This window comes from Anticarsia gemmatalis, chromosome W (assembly GCF_050436995.1).
Source record: "Anticarsia gemmatalis isolate Benzon Research Colony breed Stoneville strain chromosome W, ilAntGemm2 primary, whole genome shotgun sequence".
Classification (NCBI taxonomy): Eukaryota; Metazoa; Arthropoda; class Insecta; order Lepidoptera; family Erebidae; genus Anticarsia; species Anticarsia gemmatalis.
This window is the reverse complement of record NC_134775.1, coordinates 2,747,246-2,763,700: the sequence shown is the minus strand read 5'-3', so window position 1 is coordinate 2,763,700 and position 16,455 is coordinate 2,747,246.

Sequence of the window (16,455 nt, the reverse complement as noted above, 5' to 3'; positions counted from 1 at the left end):
AGGATGAGACACGGGAGGGAGCAGACGTTAGGATTAAGTCCAGCCAGGTATCTTCACTTTCAGTGTTGTGGTGAGTGGCATGTAGGGGTAGAACGTGAAGGCTGGAGGACTCGACGATCTCAAGGAGTTTACAGGAACGAGGTGAGCGGGTAGAAAGGAGATCAGTGTTGAAATCGCCCATAATGATATGATGTGAGTAACTGGACCCCGTAGATTCCAGCACCGATTCGATGCTGGAAAAATAGTCAACAGAAGGGGGACAATATACGACGCCAAGAAGGACTTTGGCTCCTTTGACACAAACCTCGAGAAAAATAAATTCAGCTGATGCAGACTAATTAGGGCAAGAAGAACGCCACCACCTCTCCTATCTATGCGGTCATTGCGGATTAGAGTGAAACCAGTAAGAGAGTAGGAAGAAGTAAGTGAGGTTTGAGCCAGGTCTCCGAAATCAGGATGGCATTAACATCAGCATCAGCGAATGCCTCTTGTAGATCACTATAGTGGCTCGGTATTCTTTGCACATTTATGTGACACTAGCTGACCCGCGCAACTTCGCTTGCGTCACATAAGAGATTTTTCACTGGTACTCTGCTCCTATTGGTCGTAGCGTGATGATATATAACCTATAGCCTTCCTCAATAAATGGCCTATCAAACACTAAAAGAATTTTTCAAATCGGACCAGTAGTTCCTGAGATTAGCGCGTTCAAACAAACAAACAAACAAACAAACTCTTCAGCTTTATAATATTAAGTATAGCTACGTTAAACGATTTTTTATTTGAACATAAAAAAGTTTGGCGAACAAAATCACCGAGCGTGCCTCTTGTGGAGCTGAAGCTATCGTTCAGGGAAGAGCTCAAATCGTCAGCAGATGCGAAAAAAGATTGATCTTCGCTATACATAATATAAAAAAAAAATAATAAATATATATTATAATAAAGGAATACTACAAATAATATAAAAAAAAGAAAAAGGAACAAAACGGTGCAAATTGCATCTCAGCACCACCCGCCAGCTAACACACACAACAACATGAAATTTATAAATTAAAAAGAAATACAAGAAACAAAATGAAGAAAGGGGAAGTGGAATTAACAAATATTAAACATAACGCATCACTAAACATTTCCGAACGAAATTGAACAAGTCACTCACGGAGTTGTCATCTGTCAGTTTGACAGCTGACAACTCCGCGATCCTGTCAGTGCGCAAGTTAAAATTAACGAAACTTACAAATATTACGATGTAAGGACGGGACACTATAGTAGAAATAAAAGAGATATGTGTTTGCCACTAAGGTTGGTTTATTACTGCATCAATCATATATTTGGTACAAGTATTATATATGTACCTTATATCTACGTCACACGCCCTACCAAAAACAAAAAAAAATGTAAGTTATAGATACATTTTTTTTCTATAAACAAATATAATAAGTATAACATTCCATTTCTACTCTAATGGTTATGATCTCATAGGTAAAACGAGTACATCTTACAACAATACGATTACAGTTCACGAATATGATGTTTTTATTACAAATACATATATGTATCTAGCACCTACTTCATCTCATAAAAGTGTAATGTCCTCCTAGCCGATATACGGCGACGGCGGTCAGTTTCATTGAAACTGGCCATCTGTGCAGGACTTTGTTTATAGTGTCCAAGTGTGTGCACAATACACAGGTACACTCTCTATTCCATCACTCTCATAGTTTGGTGGGACGGATAACCGACACGACCAGTGAGAGGTCAGGCGCAGGACCGACGGCTTTACGTGCTCTCCGAGGCACGGAGGTCTTCGACCTCAACTTCCCAACTCCGGGCAATTTCTAAGAAATTCTTAACAGAAAATCTCAGAAAAAAACTTTTTGGCCCGACCCAGGATTCGAACCCGAGACCTCTCGCACGGCAGTCGCATACACCACCGACCGCGCCACAGAGGCAGTTATATCATTGAGCTCTTGATTATAATAACATACATTTGATACGGTACAGTTACAAGTAAAAGTGTTATGGATTTCTTAGTTGCTATGTATTATTATAAAGCCTAGTTCTATTTTTATGCACAGTTTTTTCTATACCATTTACTGAAATTATTACATTTGGCGATACATCTTTTATAACTAAAAATGGACCTAAATGCAATGGATCAAGTTTGTTACAATTTTCATTTTTTATTAATATCAAATCTCCACTTTCATAGATTACAGGATTTATACTTTTGTCATATTTAGATTTTCTTAATGTTTTACAATTTACAAGATTATTTTTGGCTTCAATTTGCGGCTTTTGTAAACGATACTTAAGTTCTATGGCATAGTCATCAAAATTATACACAGGATCTATTGTTGTTGTGAGGTTAGTAGGAATATTACATTGTTTACCGAATACTAACTCATACGGTGTGAATTTTGTACTGGAGTGTACTCATGTGTTATATGAAAAACACCAGTACGGTACCCATGAGCTCCATCCCTGACTTTGACTATTGACTTGCATTCTCAAATAAAAAGTTAAATGTTTATGACTATTTTCTAATGACCCTAATGTTTCATGGTGAAAAGCTGTGGATGGTAAATGAGTTATATTTAAAATTTTACATACCTCTTGCATCGTCGAGTTGATAAATTCCTCGATCAGTTACGATCTGTCTGGGGATACCGTATCTAAGTATAAAATTATTTACCAATGATGTAGCCACCGTGCACGCGTCCTTAGCCGCTATCGGATATGCTTCGACATATTTTGTGAGATCGCACTGCAGCGTTAAAATATAGCTATAATTATTATCTTGTAATAAAGGACCTACCAAATCTAAATATACCTTATCGAAAGCGGAGTTACCGCAATCAGTTATTACCATGGGTTCTTTTACAGCATTCAAATACTTATATCTTTGACATTTAGTACATTTTTTAATAAAATTGGTAACATCGCGTTCTAATCCTGTCCAGAAATATTTTTTACGTATATTATTTATCATATAATATAATACAATTATATAATTTTAATATTATAAAGCTGAAGAGTTTGTTTGTTTGTTTGAACGCGCTAATCTCAGAAACTACTGGTCCGATTTGAAAAATTATTTCAGTGTTAGATAGACCATTTACCGAGGAAGGTTATAGGCTATATATCATCACGGTACGACCAATAGGAGCATAGTAGCAATGAAAAATGTTACAAAAACGGGGAAAATTTTGACCCATTCTCTCTTATGTGACGCAAGCGAAGTTGCGCGGGTCAGCTAGTTTATCATACGCCTTATCCCTGCGTGTCCACTTGTAGGTAGAATATGATAATCATTCACTATAACTCTCTTTGTATCGTCGTCTATAATCTTTTTAATACCTCTTATTACGCATAAGCGGGGTCCGGACCACTTAGGTAATTTATTTATATATTTTAATATTATATTTTAATATTATATATCTCTTTAATTATTTTAATATTATAGTCATCTTTTATAATGTACACAGTGTCAATATTTAATTCCCTACAAAAAAATTCCATTTCCCTCACAGAGACAGCTCGTGTACGCTGCGATTGGGTAAACAGTTTTACAAATATAGTACGGTCAGACGACGAATACGCATAATCTCCTCTATCTACTGACACACACTTTTTAACCTTCTTCCATTCTTCCTCGTTAACAAATATTAATTCCGTGTAATCCTTCGGTAGTTTTAACATCTCTACAACTCTCGGTTGATTAGACCAATTGTTCTTAGGGATGTTAGACATCGAAGTATGATTACCAGAATTTTCAGTAAGTTTTCTTGTTTGAGCCCTTGTGAGCACTGACACGACATGTTCATTCATCGCCTTTAATTCTTTACTAGTCGTTTCTATGCGAGACAATGCATCTGCAGCTACATTGTCGCGCCCTTTCACTTAAGCAACCTTATAGTCATACTCGTCTAGTAACAATCGAAATTTCAATAACCTACTGGAAGGATCTGTCATACAAGTCAAACAAGAATACTAATGGTTTATGATCTGTTTCTATAATAAGCTTTCTTCCATACAAGTAAGGTCGAAAATATTTTACCGACCAGACTATAGCTAGAAGTTCTTTTTCTATAGTTGGGTATCGACATTCGGCTTTGTTTAAACTACGGCTGGCATAAGCGATGGGCCTATGGTCGGCATTACATAACACAGATCCTATCGCATACCCGGATGCATCGGTTTGCAAAATAAATGTGTTGTTGTCGTCGAATAACGGGTATTGTAACACGGGGGGGTTTATAAGTGAATTTTTTAAAGCTCGAAAAGATTTTTCACAATTTAGATCCCAATCGAAAGCTACATTTTTACGACATAAATTATTTAATGGTATGCATATTTCCGCAAAATTTGGAATACATTTTCGGTAATAATTAGAAAAAGCTACGAACCGTTTTAGTTCATCAGCGTTTTTTGGAACGGGATAGTTATTTAAAACTTTGATTTTATCCGGATCAGGCTGAATACCGTCCGCCGATACCACGTGCCCTAAATATAATATTTCTTTGCGAAGAAAATCACACTTACTGGGATTTAATTTAAGGTTTACTTTTCTTAATCTCATCATAATGTCTAACAAGTATTTATCGTGACTATCTAAGTTTCTACCAAAGCAAATTAAATTATCTAAGTACACAAAACATTTGTCATAATTAAGTCCTGACATTGCGACAGTCATTAAACGTGAAAAAGAACTTGGACTTGTCTTCAGACCCATCGGCATTCTGGTCATTTGGTATTGGCCTGATGGTGTTGTAAACGCCGTATACTTTCTACTATCTGAGTTTAATTTCGCCTGAAAGTAAGCTTGTGTTAAATCAAGTTGAGAAAAATAAATAGCACCGGAAAGCGAATCTAATATATCGGTTATATTTGGGAGGGGAAACTTGTCGTCCATTGCGGTCATTTAATTTTCGAAAGTCAATAACTAAACGCCAACTTTTAGTGTTGTCCTCCAATTTCTTGGGTACTAAAAGTACTGGACTGGACCACTCACTATTCGCGGGTTCTATAATATTATTAGCGAGCATTTTCTGTACTTGGTTCTCAATTTCATTACGCTGCGAAAATGGTAACCGGTATTGTTTAATATAAACTGGGACAGAATTACATTTTAATTGAATATCATGCTCGTAAAGATCACAAGTACCTAATTTATCTCCCGGTAGGAAAAACACATCCGCAAACTTGGCACAAATATTCTGAATACTTATACTTTCTTCTTTATTTAAGTGGTTCAATGATATTAATTTATCAATGATAATAATTTACGAACCCTTTCACCATCTAAATGTTGTTTTTCGAATGAACATATATTATAACAAGACAAGCTTTCAATTTGAGGCCTAAAATAACGAAGTCCAACTTCTTTTTCTCGAGTATTTAAAATTTGTACTAAAATCTTTCCCTTTTTCGGTTGACAGATACTTCCAGCGATAAATACACCTTCACACAACTCTTTCGGAAATATAACGCACGCCTCGTTAAAATACGAATCAATCTGGAATATTTTTTCACATCTCGGTGGTACCTTTATAAAATTATTGTAACCTAATTTGCCAAGGCCTAACGGTAACTTAATAGAACTATCTAAGTCATTTACTGATAATGTATTATTTTCATAATTTAAAATGCAATTATATTTCATTAAAAAGTCTTGACCAATTATACCAGCTTGGATACAAGGTAGATTTCTAAGAATATAAAACTTATGTTTGAATTCTTTTCCACCTAAGGAAAATGGTATGTAAACATAACCATCGGTGATCGATTTGCCACCAATACCATTAATAGTTATGTATTCTTTGTACAGTGGAAGATTCCAATCTTTAATCATCTCAAATTTCACTAGTGACATATTTGGTATGGAATATTTCTAGCTCTACGAAATTATTACAATTGCATGCTAATAGAAAGTTAGGATCGAAAAAACTCTAAATCTAAATTCTGGTTGTTTATGGAAGTACCCTGAGCCTCCGAATTACTTGGTAAATTATCTCCCGATTGATTTAAAAAATAGGCATTCTGTCTATAGTTATGTTACCCCTATTTACTGACTGAATGACCAGGATTTCGCCCTCGTCCTCGCGAATTGCCAAAAACGCCCCTTCTACTGTTACCCCGAAAATAATGCTGAGAAGGTAACTGATTTGGTACTATGGGTCTATATACGCGATTTTGTGTATAATTAACGCGATTTGGTGTATACATACTCGTATTACTCGCAAAACGACCTCTGTTTTGCCCCCTGTAAGGGGGATTGTGCTTACCTCTACGTTGACCTGCATAAAATACCTCCGTTGACGTACTAGGACCAAGATGAGCACGTTCTTCGTCTTTCGCCGCTCTGATCACGTCCTTCAATTGCGAGTAGTTCCTAGCTGCTAAAATTGTGCTCAATCGACTATTTCTCAAGCCCTGAGTGAATCGTTGAATAGCTAATTTTTCATTTACGGGTCGAAACATTTGATATGCACTTTCATTCCCATCTGCCTGAGAAATAGTCAATTCAACAAATAAATCTTCCAATTTCTTACCATTCTCTTCTATGCTTTGCGAACCTTGTCTGGACTTTAGCATCTCGAGTTGCAGGCCCGTAGCCGACTGTTTTGTCAATAAGTTATTTTTCATGTCAGCAATAAGATCTGCGGAAGATGTATAATTAGATGCCAATCGTAATTTGGCATTATGAGAAATGCGTGTTTTGAGAACAAAAGAAATCAATAATTATTCTTGGCTTTTCTTAATATTTTGGCTATAAAATTCGATACAATCTATTTATTTTTTCGTCACTTCCTCATCTCCTGTCATAACAGGTAGAAGAGAAGTTGCAGTTTTCATATCAAAGTCAGTAATGGTGCTAGTTCCCTGCTCACTTTCTACTTCCATAATAAAACTTATAATTTTTTGATAATATGACTCTATTTCCTCACAAACAACTAATATATCCTTGAGTTCCTCCTGTTTAATATAACCTTTACAAATATTAGTATTCAAAGACTTACGTTGTTCCGTATACTCATTGTATAAACTTTCTACCTCTAAATATTTCTGTCGTAATAACTTCTTAGTACGCTTTGATTTACTTAATTTTATTAAATTTATTTTAATGCGTTTAATCTTTTCATGTATATCTAATAGGTCAGACATTTATAACATAAAAATAAAATAAAACCATATACCCAACGTCAATCCGTGTTCATTTTCACAACGCTTTTCACACACTTTTACCGCACTCACATTTGTAGGCACTAGATAATAACTTTACCGAACATAAAACCACTTCACTGTTAGACGAATGCCGCTGACGTAATTTAGCCGAGTTTAACAAACTCAAGGCTAAACCTCCACAGGATCCTTGCTCCTTTCGCGCCTGGGGCCAGAGCGTTTGAAGACACTCCAGGCCATCTCCTGTCTCACCCTATTCACGTGACAGTTCTTGTAGACTCTATACAGAGCGTAATAAGCGCTGATGATCAGTATGGCCAAAATTATACCCAATATTATGTTGGTTACTAATTGGTTTCTGTGTAGAAGCTCTACCGAGGCCTGGTTCACTCCACCAGTCGCGTTTTGGGCAATCACCAATTCTTCTTTAGATTGCGTAGATCCCATTTTGCAGTTCAGTGTTTGCGTACGTGTTCCAATGTACGAGAATGTCGAATGCCATCGTTAAATCTTATTCACGCCACAAGAAATATAAAACTGAACCTTAAATGGCAGGATCGCCATATAAGGACGGGACACTATAGTAGAAATAAAAGAGATATGTGTTTGCCACTAAGGTTGGTTTATTACTGCATCAATCATATATTTGGTACAAGTATTATATATGAACCTTATATCTACGTCACAACGAAGTAATGTGAAGGGTAACATTAAATCTAATAGTTGACATAGTAGAGGGTCGTGTTAACACCATACCGTGCACTGTTACTATAATCGATGACGTCACAATATGAAACAGAAAACAACTAGAACTTATGCGGTTTTCAACTAGCCGCAGATGATACAGTGTTCGCTGCTGCATGCTTCGGCCGGGAGGAGTTTGCAGTGCCCACCTTTGGATGCAGGAAAGTAAGCTTGTTCAGGTCAGCCATAGTGATAACCTTATGACGGCTTCCATCAGATGTTTTGACAACAATTGCACCGTCCTGGGTCCAGCAGTCCTTCATGCCAAAATGCTGTCGAGCCTTAGCAAATATAGTTTGGCGGGTCCTCGTCAGAAACTCTCTAACCGAAATGGACGTCCCGCGCAGTTTCACCTTGACTCGCCAAACAGAAGACCGGACCTCCGCATCCGTGAAGCGCACGAGTACAGGACGATGGTGTTTACCTCCCGAGGCGCCAATCCTGTGGCAGACCCTAATAGAAGATGCTGTGACGTTGGTCAAGCCCAGCCTGCCCTGGAGAATGCTGGAGGCCATACTTTGACTGTCAATGTTCTCTGTCTCCAGAATCCAGAGGAACAGAAGGTCCTTCTTGCGGTGTCTTGTCTCGATGGAGTCCACCATCTGCACACATTCTGCTACCTGTTGCTGGAGCAAGCTGAGAACACCAAACATTAGCTCACGGGAATTCCGAAACTCCTTAGCCACCTTCGCCACAGTGTCCTTCGCCGCACCTGTCTGCAGTTGAGCCTCCAGTTCAGCCATCCTTTTGTTGAAGTTTTCTTCTAGCTTCGCTTGGGTCAGTTGAATTTCACTAAGCTGAGACTATTTGTAGCAACTTGTGAAAGTGACTTGCAACTTTTCTATGATTTGTGTTCAGCTGGCAGGTGGTATTTAGTGAAGCAATATCACTACATATATTATATTATAATATTAATTGTGAGTATTAAAACTATAAAATTGAGTCAATAAAATTAAAAAATAAACTATTAAATCTATACTAATATGTTTGTTTGTTTGTTTGTTCGTTTGAACGCGCTAATCTCAGGAACTACCGTTCCGATTTGAAAAATTCTTTCAGTGTTAGATAGCCCATTTATCGAGGAAGGTTATAGGCTATATATCATCACGCTACGACCAATAGGAGCAGAGTACCAGTAAAAAATGTTACAAAAACGGGGAAAATTTTGACTCATTCTGTCTTATGTGACGCAAGCGAAGTTGCGCGGGCCTGCTAGTTAATTAAATAAAATAAATTAGGAGGAGTGATTTTTGTGTCCACTTATTATGACACCTACCCACAAAAAAGAGTGAATTGCTCTTTTTTGTAATTCAAAAAAGAGCAATTCGCTCTATTTACGGCGTAGGAGCGCGGGACACTCTGTGGGAGGTATTTGTGTTAATAGATATAGTGACGGTAGCATCACAGTATATTTTAGCGAATTTAATGTTCAACAAACAGAGCATCAAATCGTTTGCTAAGAATGGTGACAATGCTAATGTTAATAACATAAATAAGCACAAATTAGTAGGTCCCTGCAATAGATTGCAAAAAGTACACAACTCATTTGCAGGTCTTGGTGTTCGGCTGTATGACAAACTTCCCAGTAGTGTTATGGATTTACCCCAACAAAAATTCAAAGTAGTTGTTAAAGATCATCTCATAAAAGTTATTATAAGATCGACGATTATATAATAGATAAGAAATAAGAAATCATGGGATTAGTTGCGCGTTCTACACAAATCAAGATTAAATATCTATATATGTACATAATAATATATACATCTTTGCATTGTATAAATATTAATCAGTAGTTTTAACTCTGTAACAGAGAGGTATCGCACGAGCCTCAGTGGTATTCGTTTTCTTTTATTGCTTGATATGGTGGGCTTCCACATGCCAAGGTTCGTCATGCTCACTAAAATGTCATTGCTTGCGGCGGTGTCGTGCCGGTTCACCCCCTTCCCTCTAATATGTGCGAGGGGGGTGATGGCTGGTCCATGCGCCATACTCGTGAATGGGTCGCCATAGTTGCCCCCCCCCCACCTCCACCTTCAAAGGAGCCCCCACTCAAACATCAACATGAAGGGTTTAAGGTATGTTCAAATTAACCTACAGCACAACAAGGCGGCCACGGCCTTTCTGGCACGAGCCCTAAAAGGAGGCAAATTCGACATTGCTCTCATACAAGAACCCTACATATATAAAGGGGAAATCAAAGGATTAGGCGACACTGGAGGAACAATATGGAACTCCAGAAACACTAATGACGGTGTGAGAACGTGTATATACACCAGGAAGGACGTAAATGCATGGCCTCTGCACGACTTCTGCTACAGGGATCTTACGGCAGTCAAGATCAACACAGGGGGAAAAGATAGCAGCAAGACCATCATCTCTGCCGCTGTCTTCCTTCCCTATGAGGAACCTAACTCGATCTCAACGCAACTTGAAGGTCTGGTTAACCACAGCATCCAGCATAAGATGGACATCATTATTGGATGCGATGCAAATGCTCAACACGTGATCTGGGGCAGCTCAGACATCAATAGAAGGGGAGAAAATGTACTGGAATATCTGGTAAGTTCTCCTTTACAATTACTCAACCGAGGAAACAGCCCTACCTTCGTCAATGCGCGGAGAGGTGAGGTAATAGATATAACCCTAGCCACTAACACTGCTAGCAATAATATCGCTAACTGGCATGTATCAAATGAAATCTCGCTTTCACATCATAGATACATCGTCACCTGTATGGTAAAGTTGCGAATCTGCTGTTTTCTCGAAAATCTGTTTTTTAGTATAACGTAATCCCTGTATCGTAATACACAATGTCGCAAAGTTTCAGCTCTGTATCTTTAATAGTTTATGAGATACAATAGCAGCATATTTACGTATCCCAAACATTCGTTGTGAGTCACCATGGCAAATTAAGTAAGTGTAGATAATATACTTTACCACAACTAAATAAATTCTTTTTTTCAAAACATCTGAAGTAAACTAGCGAATATGGGTTAATTCGTATATTTACTAAAATATCAGTGAAACTAACAATATCTTTCAGACCATGGTCAAGTTACATATGTGCAGAATTCGCCAGTTTGCCATGGTATAACATTCACTGTAAATTATCAAGTATACCATGGTAAATTAACCTATGTGTCATATTTGTTTATTTGCTATGGTATCATTTACTGAAAAAATATTAAATAAACCGCGGGTAATTTCCCTATAAGTTATATTCATACTTCATACAAGCGCGGTGCGACTCGAAAAGTAGATTGCCGCGCGCCGTAGTGACGCGTGACGCCGCGACCGCGCGCGGATGTTACACAGATGGGATGCGACAAAATGGATGCTAAGTAATTCTCCGGGGATTATGAATTATGATAAGTTAGTTTCTCTGATAAGAATATTAATGGATATTGATTGTTATCATTGTTATGTACCTATGTACATTTTTTATAGTTTAATTAAATAAACGTTTCGTGTTTATTTTATTTACTTTAATCTGATTTTATGTTATAAATATCAAAGTATTTTAAACTTACATCAATAATGTTTGTAATGTTATTTGGTATTTGAATAAAACTACAATGCAACCAGTAACAACTGTGACAAGTAAAAATAGTAATGCCACATCAATATTTTATTGAATCTAATCTCTCGCTGGGATCCTAACTCGTCGCTCGTCACCCAATCGGCGGCGCGCGCGCGGACGGCGCGGAGGGAGCGGGTGGCGCGGGCGAGGGGCGGCGCGAGTGAGCGGAGAGGCGCCCGCGCCGGCGGCTCTCTTTGATTGATAGTTCGAGCAATTCGCTCGCGGAAGACGGAAGCTCTTCACCGGTGTCGTTCGTTATGTCCTATTCGTCGTGTCGTGTGTGAACTGTTGTTTATTATTACTTGTTATTGTTCCGGTTTTGAGTTGTTAGTGGTTTTGTTGTTATTGTTTTCGAAGAGCAGTTGTGTTCGTAAATAGGAAGAAATGTTGATGTGTTATGTATGGTGAAGCACGTGGAAGTGCACGGCGTGCTCTGCACCTGTACGTCCGGATCCAAAGGTACTCAAACTCTCGCCATACACCAGGTATTTGCGTGTTGATAGACATTGATAACAATTTGTTTTAGCACTTTCTTATTATTGGTTACATTTTGCTATTATTGTTTGATTTCACGTAAGCCAAGTAGGTACCTACCTACTTACAATTTTACTATGAGCTATTGTAACATACGGGCCTACTTACGATACCATAAACGATACATAAGATTGTTATTTAATCATAGCGTTGCATACTAGTGAGCGCATAGACGTGGTGGTACGCGTACGTACCTACGACGCGTCGCGACATGTCGTCGCTCAGCGCGCCGCCGCCGCCGCCAGAAATCTCGTAGGCATGCGCGGAGATACATCGCGTTGTTCACTATACATTGAACGCTCAAAAATGACAAACTCGGGAACCAATCATTTCCGAGAAATATCGTTGGAGTAAATTTCGTGCATACAGTGTCACAAACTTAACAGTAAAGTTTTCGGTTAGCTGTCATTTACACCCTGTATATCGAAAGACAGCTGTCACAATTCCGTTATTACTTATACTCACACGGTGAAGAAAAGATGCTCGTAACTTAGTCATAAGCGCCTCAAAGTCTATCACTTCGTAATCCGCGAACATGCCAGTTGCACTACACCGCCATGGCAGGAAAAGCATGGCGCGAAATGCGTTGTTGTATTGTACACGAAGAGCGCTGTAGACACTCTTCGTGTACTTATACCAGAGCTGGCTGGTGTAGAGCGACTGACAATACGCCTGGAACAGAGTAATCCGTACCTGCTCCGAGCACTGGTGAAAACGTCTAGCGAGCATGTTTCCCTTACAAGCAATGTTACGTCTTTGCCTCTCTAAATCATCATTGTCCATTAATGTATCGGTAAGTATATGTCTTAGGTATTTGAAACTGTTTACTACTTTAAGTGGTGTACCACACAATGTGATCGGTAAGATACGGCTGGGGTAATTTTTTGACTTAAAAATCATGACTTCTGTTTTATTTACATTATAAGATAACTTATGATATGTACTAAAGCGTATTTTTCACAGATGCCTATGAGTTTTCTTAGGCCGTGTATTGAGGGGCTGAGCAATACCATATCATCGGCATAACTTAAATTGTTAAGGCATTCACCACCAACAAAACAACCTGTTCTGGTATTACTCAGCTCCTCAATAAGGTCATTTACGTATAAGTTGAACAGAACCGGAGAGGTTAATCCGCCCTGTCTCACACCGCTAGTCAATGTACACGGTTCTGATAAACAATTATTCCATTTTACTTGGTTCAGTTGATTAGAGTACCAGTATTCCAAAAGGTCAACAATTTTAGGTGGTACTTTAGTTCTTCTTAACTTATTCCAGAGTATATTGTAATCAATTGTATCGAACGCGCGGCTTAGGTCGAGAAAACATGCGTACACCGAAGTATTACTGTTAACGTATTTAAAAACTGTATTTTTTAGTGAAAATATGGCAAAATCGGTACCTAGGCCTCCACGGAATCCAAATTGAGCCTTGTTGAGCGGAATGTTTGTTTCATTTAGGTGAATAATTATTAGACGTTCAAATAGTTTCGAGACAATAGTGGCAAGGGAAATGGGACGGTAGTTCGACAGACTGGACACGTCACCGGTTCTGTTCTTCACAATGGGCACGACAGTGGTTCTCATGAACTGATTAGGAAAGTAACTGTGAGCAATACATATATTATATAGCTCAGCAATCTATACTTATAATAAATCTGTAGAGAGGTCAAGGTCAGGTTTTTTCCTGTCTGTATGTTACGCTGCCACGTAAAAACTACCGATTAGAATGCACTCAAATTTAGTATATGCATAGAATAAGTAGTGGAGCCACTTATAGGATACTTTTTATCGCATAAACTTTCATATATTTTTAGAAAATTGAAAAAAATACGTAGAAATCGTTTGAACCTGCGTTTCCCTATAGAGACCATAGATGGCGTTGCAATCTATTTCACAACATTCGCATAGTGAACGCGGCCCCGGCCGCATCGATACCTGTTGTCGCACCAACCAATAGATGGCGGTATAGTCTGCGACAAAGCATGTTTTTCCTTATTAATTTATTTTGATGGCTTAGTTGTAAAAAAAATACCTTTGAAACAGGCTATACATTTATAAGATTTTCAAACATAAATGTTGTATGATTATTACACATAAATGTTGGTTTACGTGGGTCCGGTGCGGTCGGGATATCCTAGATGGCAAACCGAGTAATTTCATTTGTTGTCGTTGTTCGCTGCAACTAACAGATGGCGTTGCAGTTCGTAACACATAACCAAATTAATTGGTTGCATTAAGGAAATAAATTGGATAGCTATGAAACAGACTATGTGGTAAGTTTTAAAAAATAAACAACGGATGATATATAAAAGATAATTACGGGTTACGCGGTTTCGGACGTATCATCGCAAGTATACATTATTACGCGTGTGAAGAGCTCCGGCGCAGATATGTCTGTCTGTAGCTATAATAATATTCTGAATCCAGACGGGTAAGCAATGGTCAGTCTATAATAAGGTATTATATTTTACACTGTAAACTGGTACGGATACTGACGAGAGAGGAAAAGAAGGTAACCACAGGAAATCAGGCCTGCCTGAGCCTGTGTCACATTGTGTGTCGTTTTCGTAAATAACCATTAGATGACAAAGAGTTGTTAGCATTTTTATGTGTAGGTGTATCGAGTGCTTCGCAATTCGCGTGCTCAAACGAATAAGCAACAGTACGAAATTCACGCGAGCGGAGCCGCACGGGTCAGCTAGTTTTAACATATACTACTTCCGGAGCGTACATAAGATGTTCGACGCTAAGCCCATCGTGGCCCGGCGACTTACCACGTTTCATATTTTTAATACATTTTTTGACGTCTTGAGTGTTTACAAATAACTCGTTGAGACCCGATGATGTTATGTTATTGAGCATGGATTGAACAATCGATATGTCTGTGTCATGATGGGCTTCGCTTACGTCACGTACACCATGTTGACAAGAGGTCTGTGACGTTTTAGGAGGATTAAATTTATTTACAAACATATTCACTATCTTAATAGAGTCATCCGATCCATTCACAGTTGTAGGAAGTTTTGATTTACAGTTCAGTTTATTAGTTTCCTTCCAAAAGTTACCACAATCTTTATTAAACCTATGTTTCGTAATTATATCCATTTTAATTTTGTTTTGGTTGAACTGACACCTCTTTAACTTATTTTTAAAGGCCTTTTTTGATGTAATCATATCTTCGTATATTCTACTGTGTGAGGGACGACCATGCAAATTCCATAACACATAATATTGTCTAGCTATTAGATGGCATTCTTTTACGTAGTAATTCCAGCCGATTAATGGTTTCTTTTTATTGTTACAATGGTTTTTTCAATATGACAACTTAACTGCGTTCGCCAAACAATTTGCGATCTGATTATAGTGCTGTTCCACTAAACTACGATGAGATCTATCTGAACATTCCCCCGAGCAAGCAAAGTGGGGCCAGTTGTGGGTATTTATTAGGTTATTACATATTTCTGCATATTTACATGTTTCAACGTAACTTCTGATCCCCCATAATACTTTATTAATATACTATAATTTTGTTGCTTCTACTTTTGGTAATATTATGTCTAAGTCACATTCAATAACTAAGGGAAAGTGATCCGAGTAGTATACATCGTTTAGGACCTGGACAGAATGAATAGTCTTAAGTCCTGCTGATGTAGTGACACAGTGGTCCAGCCAGCTCGTGGTTCCGTGCGCATCACTTAGGTACGTAAAGGTGTCTGATGACTTACCGAGCACATGAAGATCCGCACATACCCAATATTGCTCGTCACAAAAATTTAACAACTCATCACCAAACAGGCTACTTGGACGTGACACATCCGCATTAAAATCACCAAGCACAAACACGGTTTCAATGCCATTATTCTCAATAACCGCACTTAAAACACCCAAACACTCCGTGAACAGTGGCAAGTTGTCCGCGTCCTCCGTAGGCATATATGTTACTGTAAAAGCCCGAACGGTGGTAAATCCTAAGATTTACCAACTCGCAATGGTAAAAGTCCGAACAATTATTTTATTTCGAACTTTTACCTATATTCACTTGATGATATCGAGATGTCGCCGGAGCCCCGCTTCGCGGGGCTCCTCCTTCTGGGTGGTTGAAAAAAAATAACCACGAAGGCTAAGGTGGGAGCTTCGCTTCGCTCGCTCCCACCGCACCTTAGCCTTCTAACCTAACCTACCCATGTCGCTATGCCCAAAACTCCTTCTTTATAACTATGTCACAGTATATAATTATACCGTGAAATAGTTATAAGCATAGTTATGAAGGAGGATTTTTTTATATATCGTAACATAGTTTTTAAACTCTGGCTTGTTCGGACTTTTACCATTGAGAGTTGGTAAATCTTAGGTTTTACCGGAAAATCTTAGGATTTACCACAGTTCGGGCTTTTACAGTAACATATACAC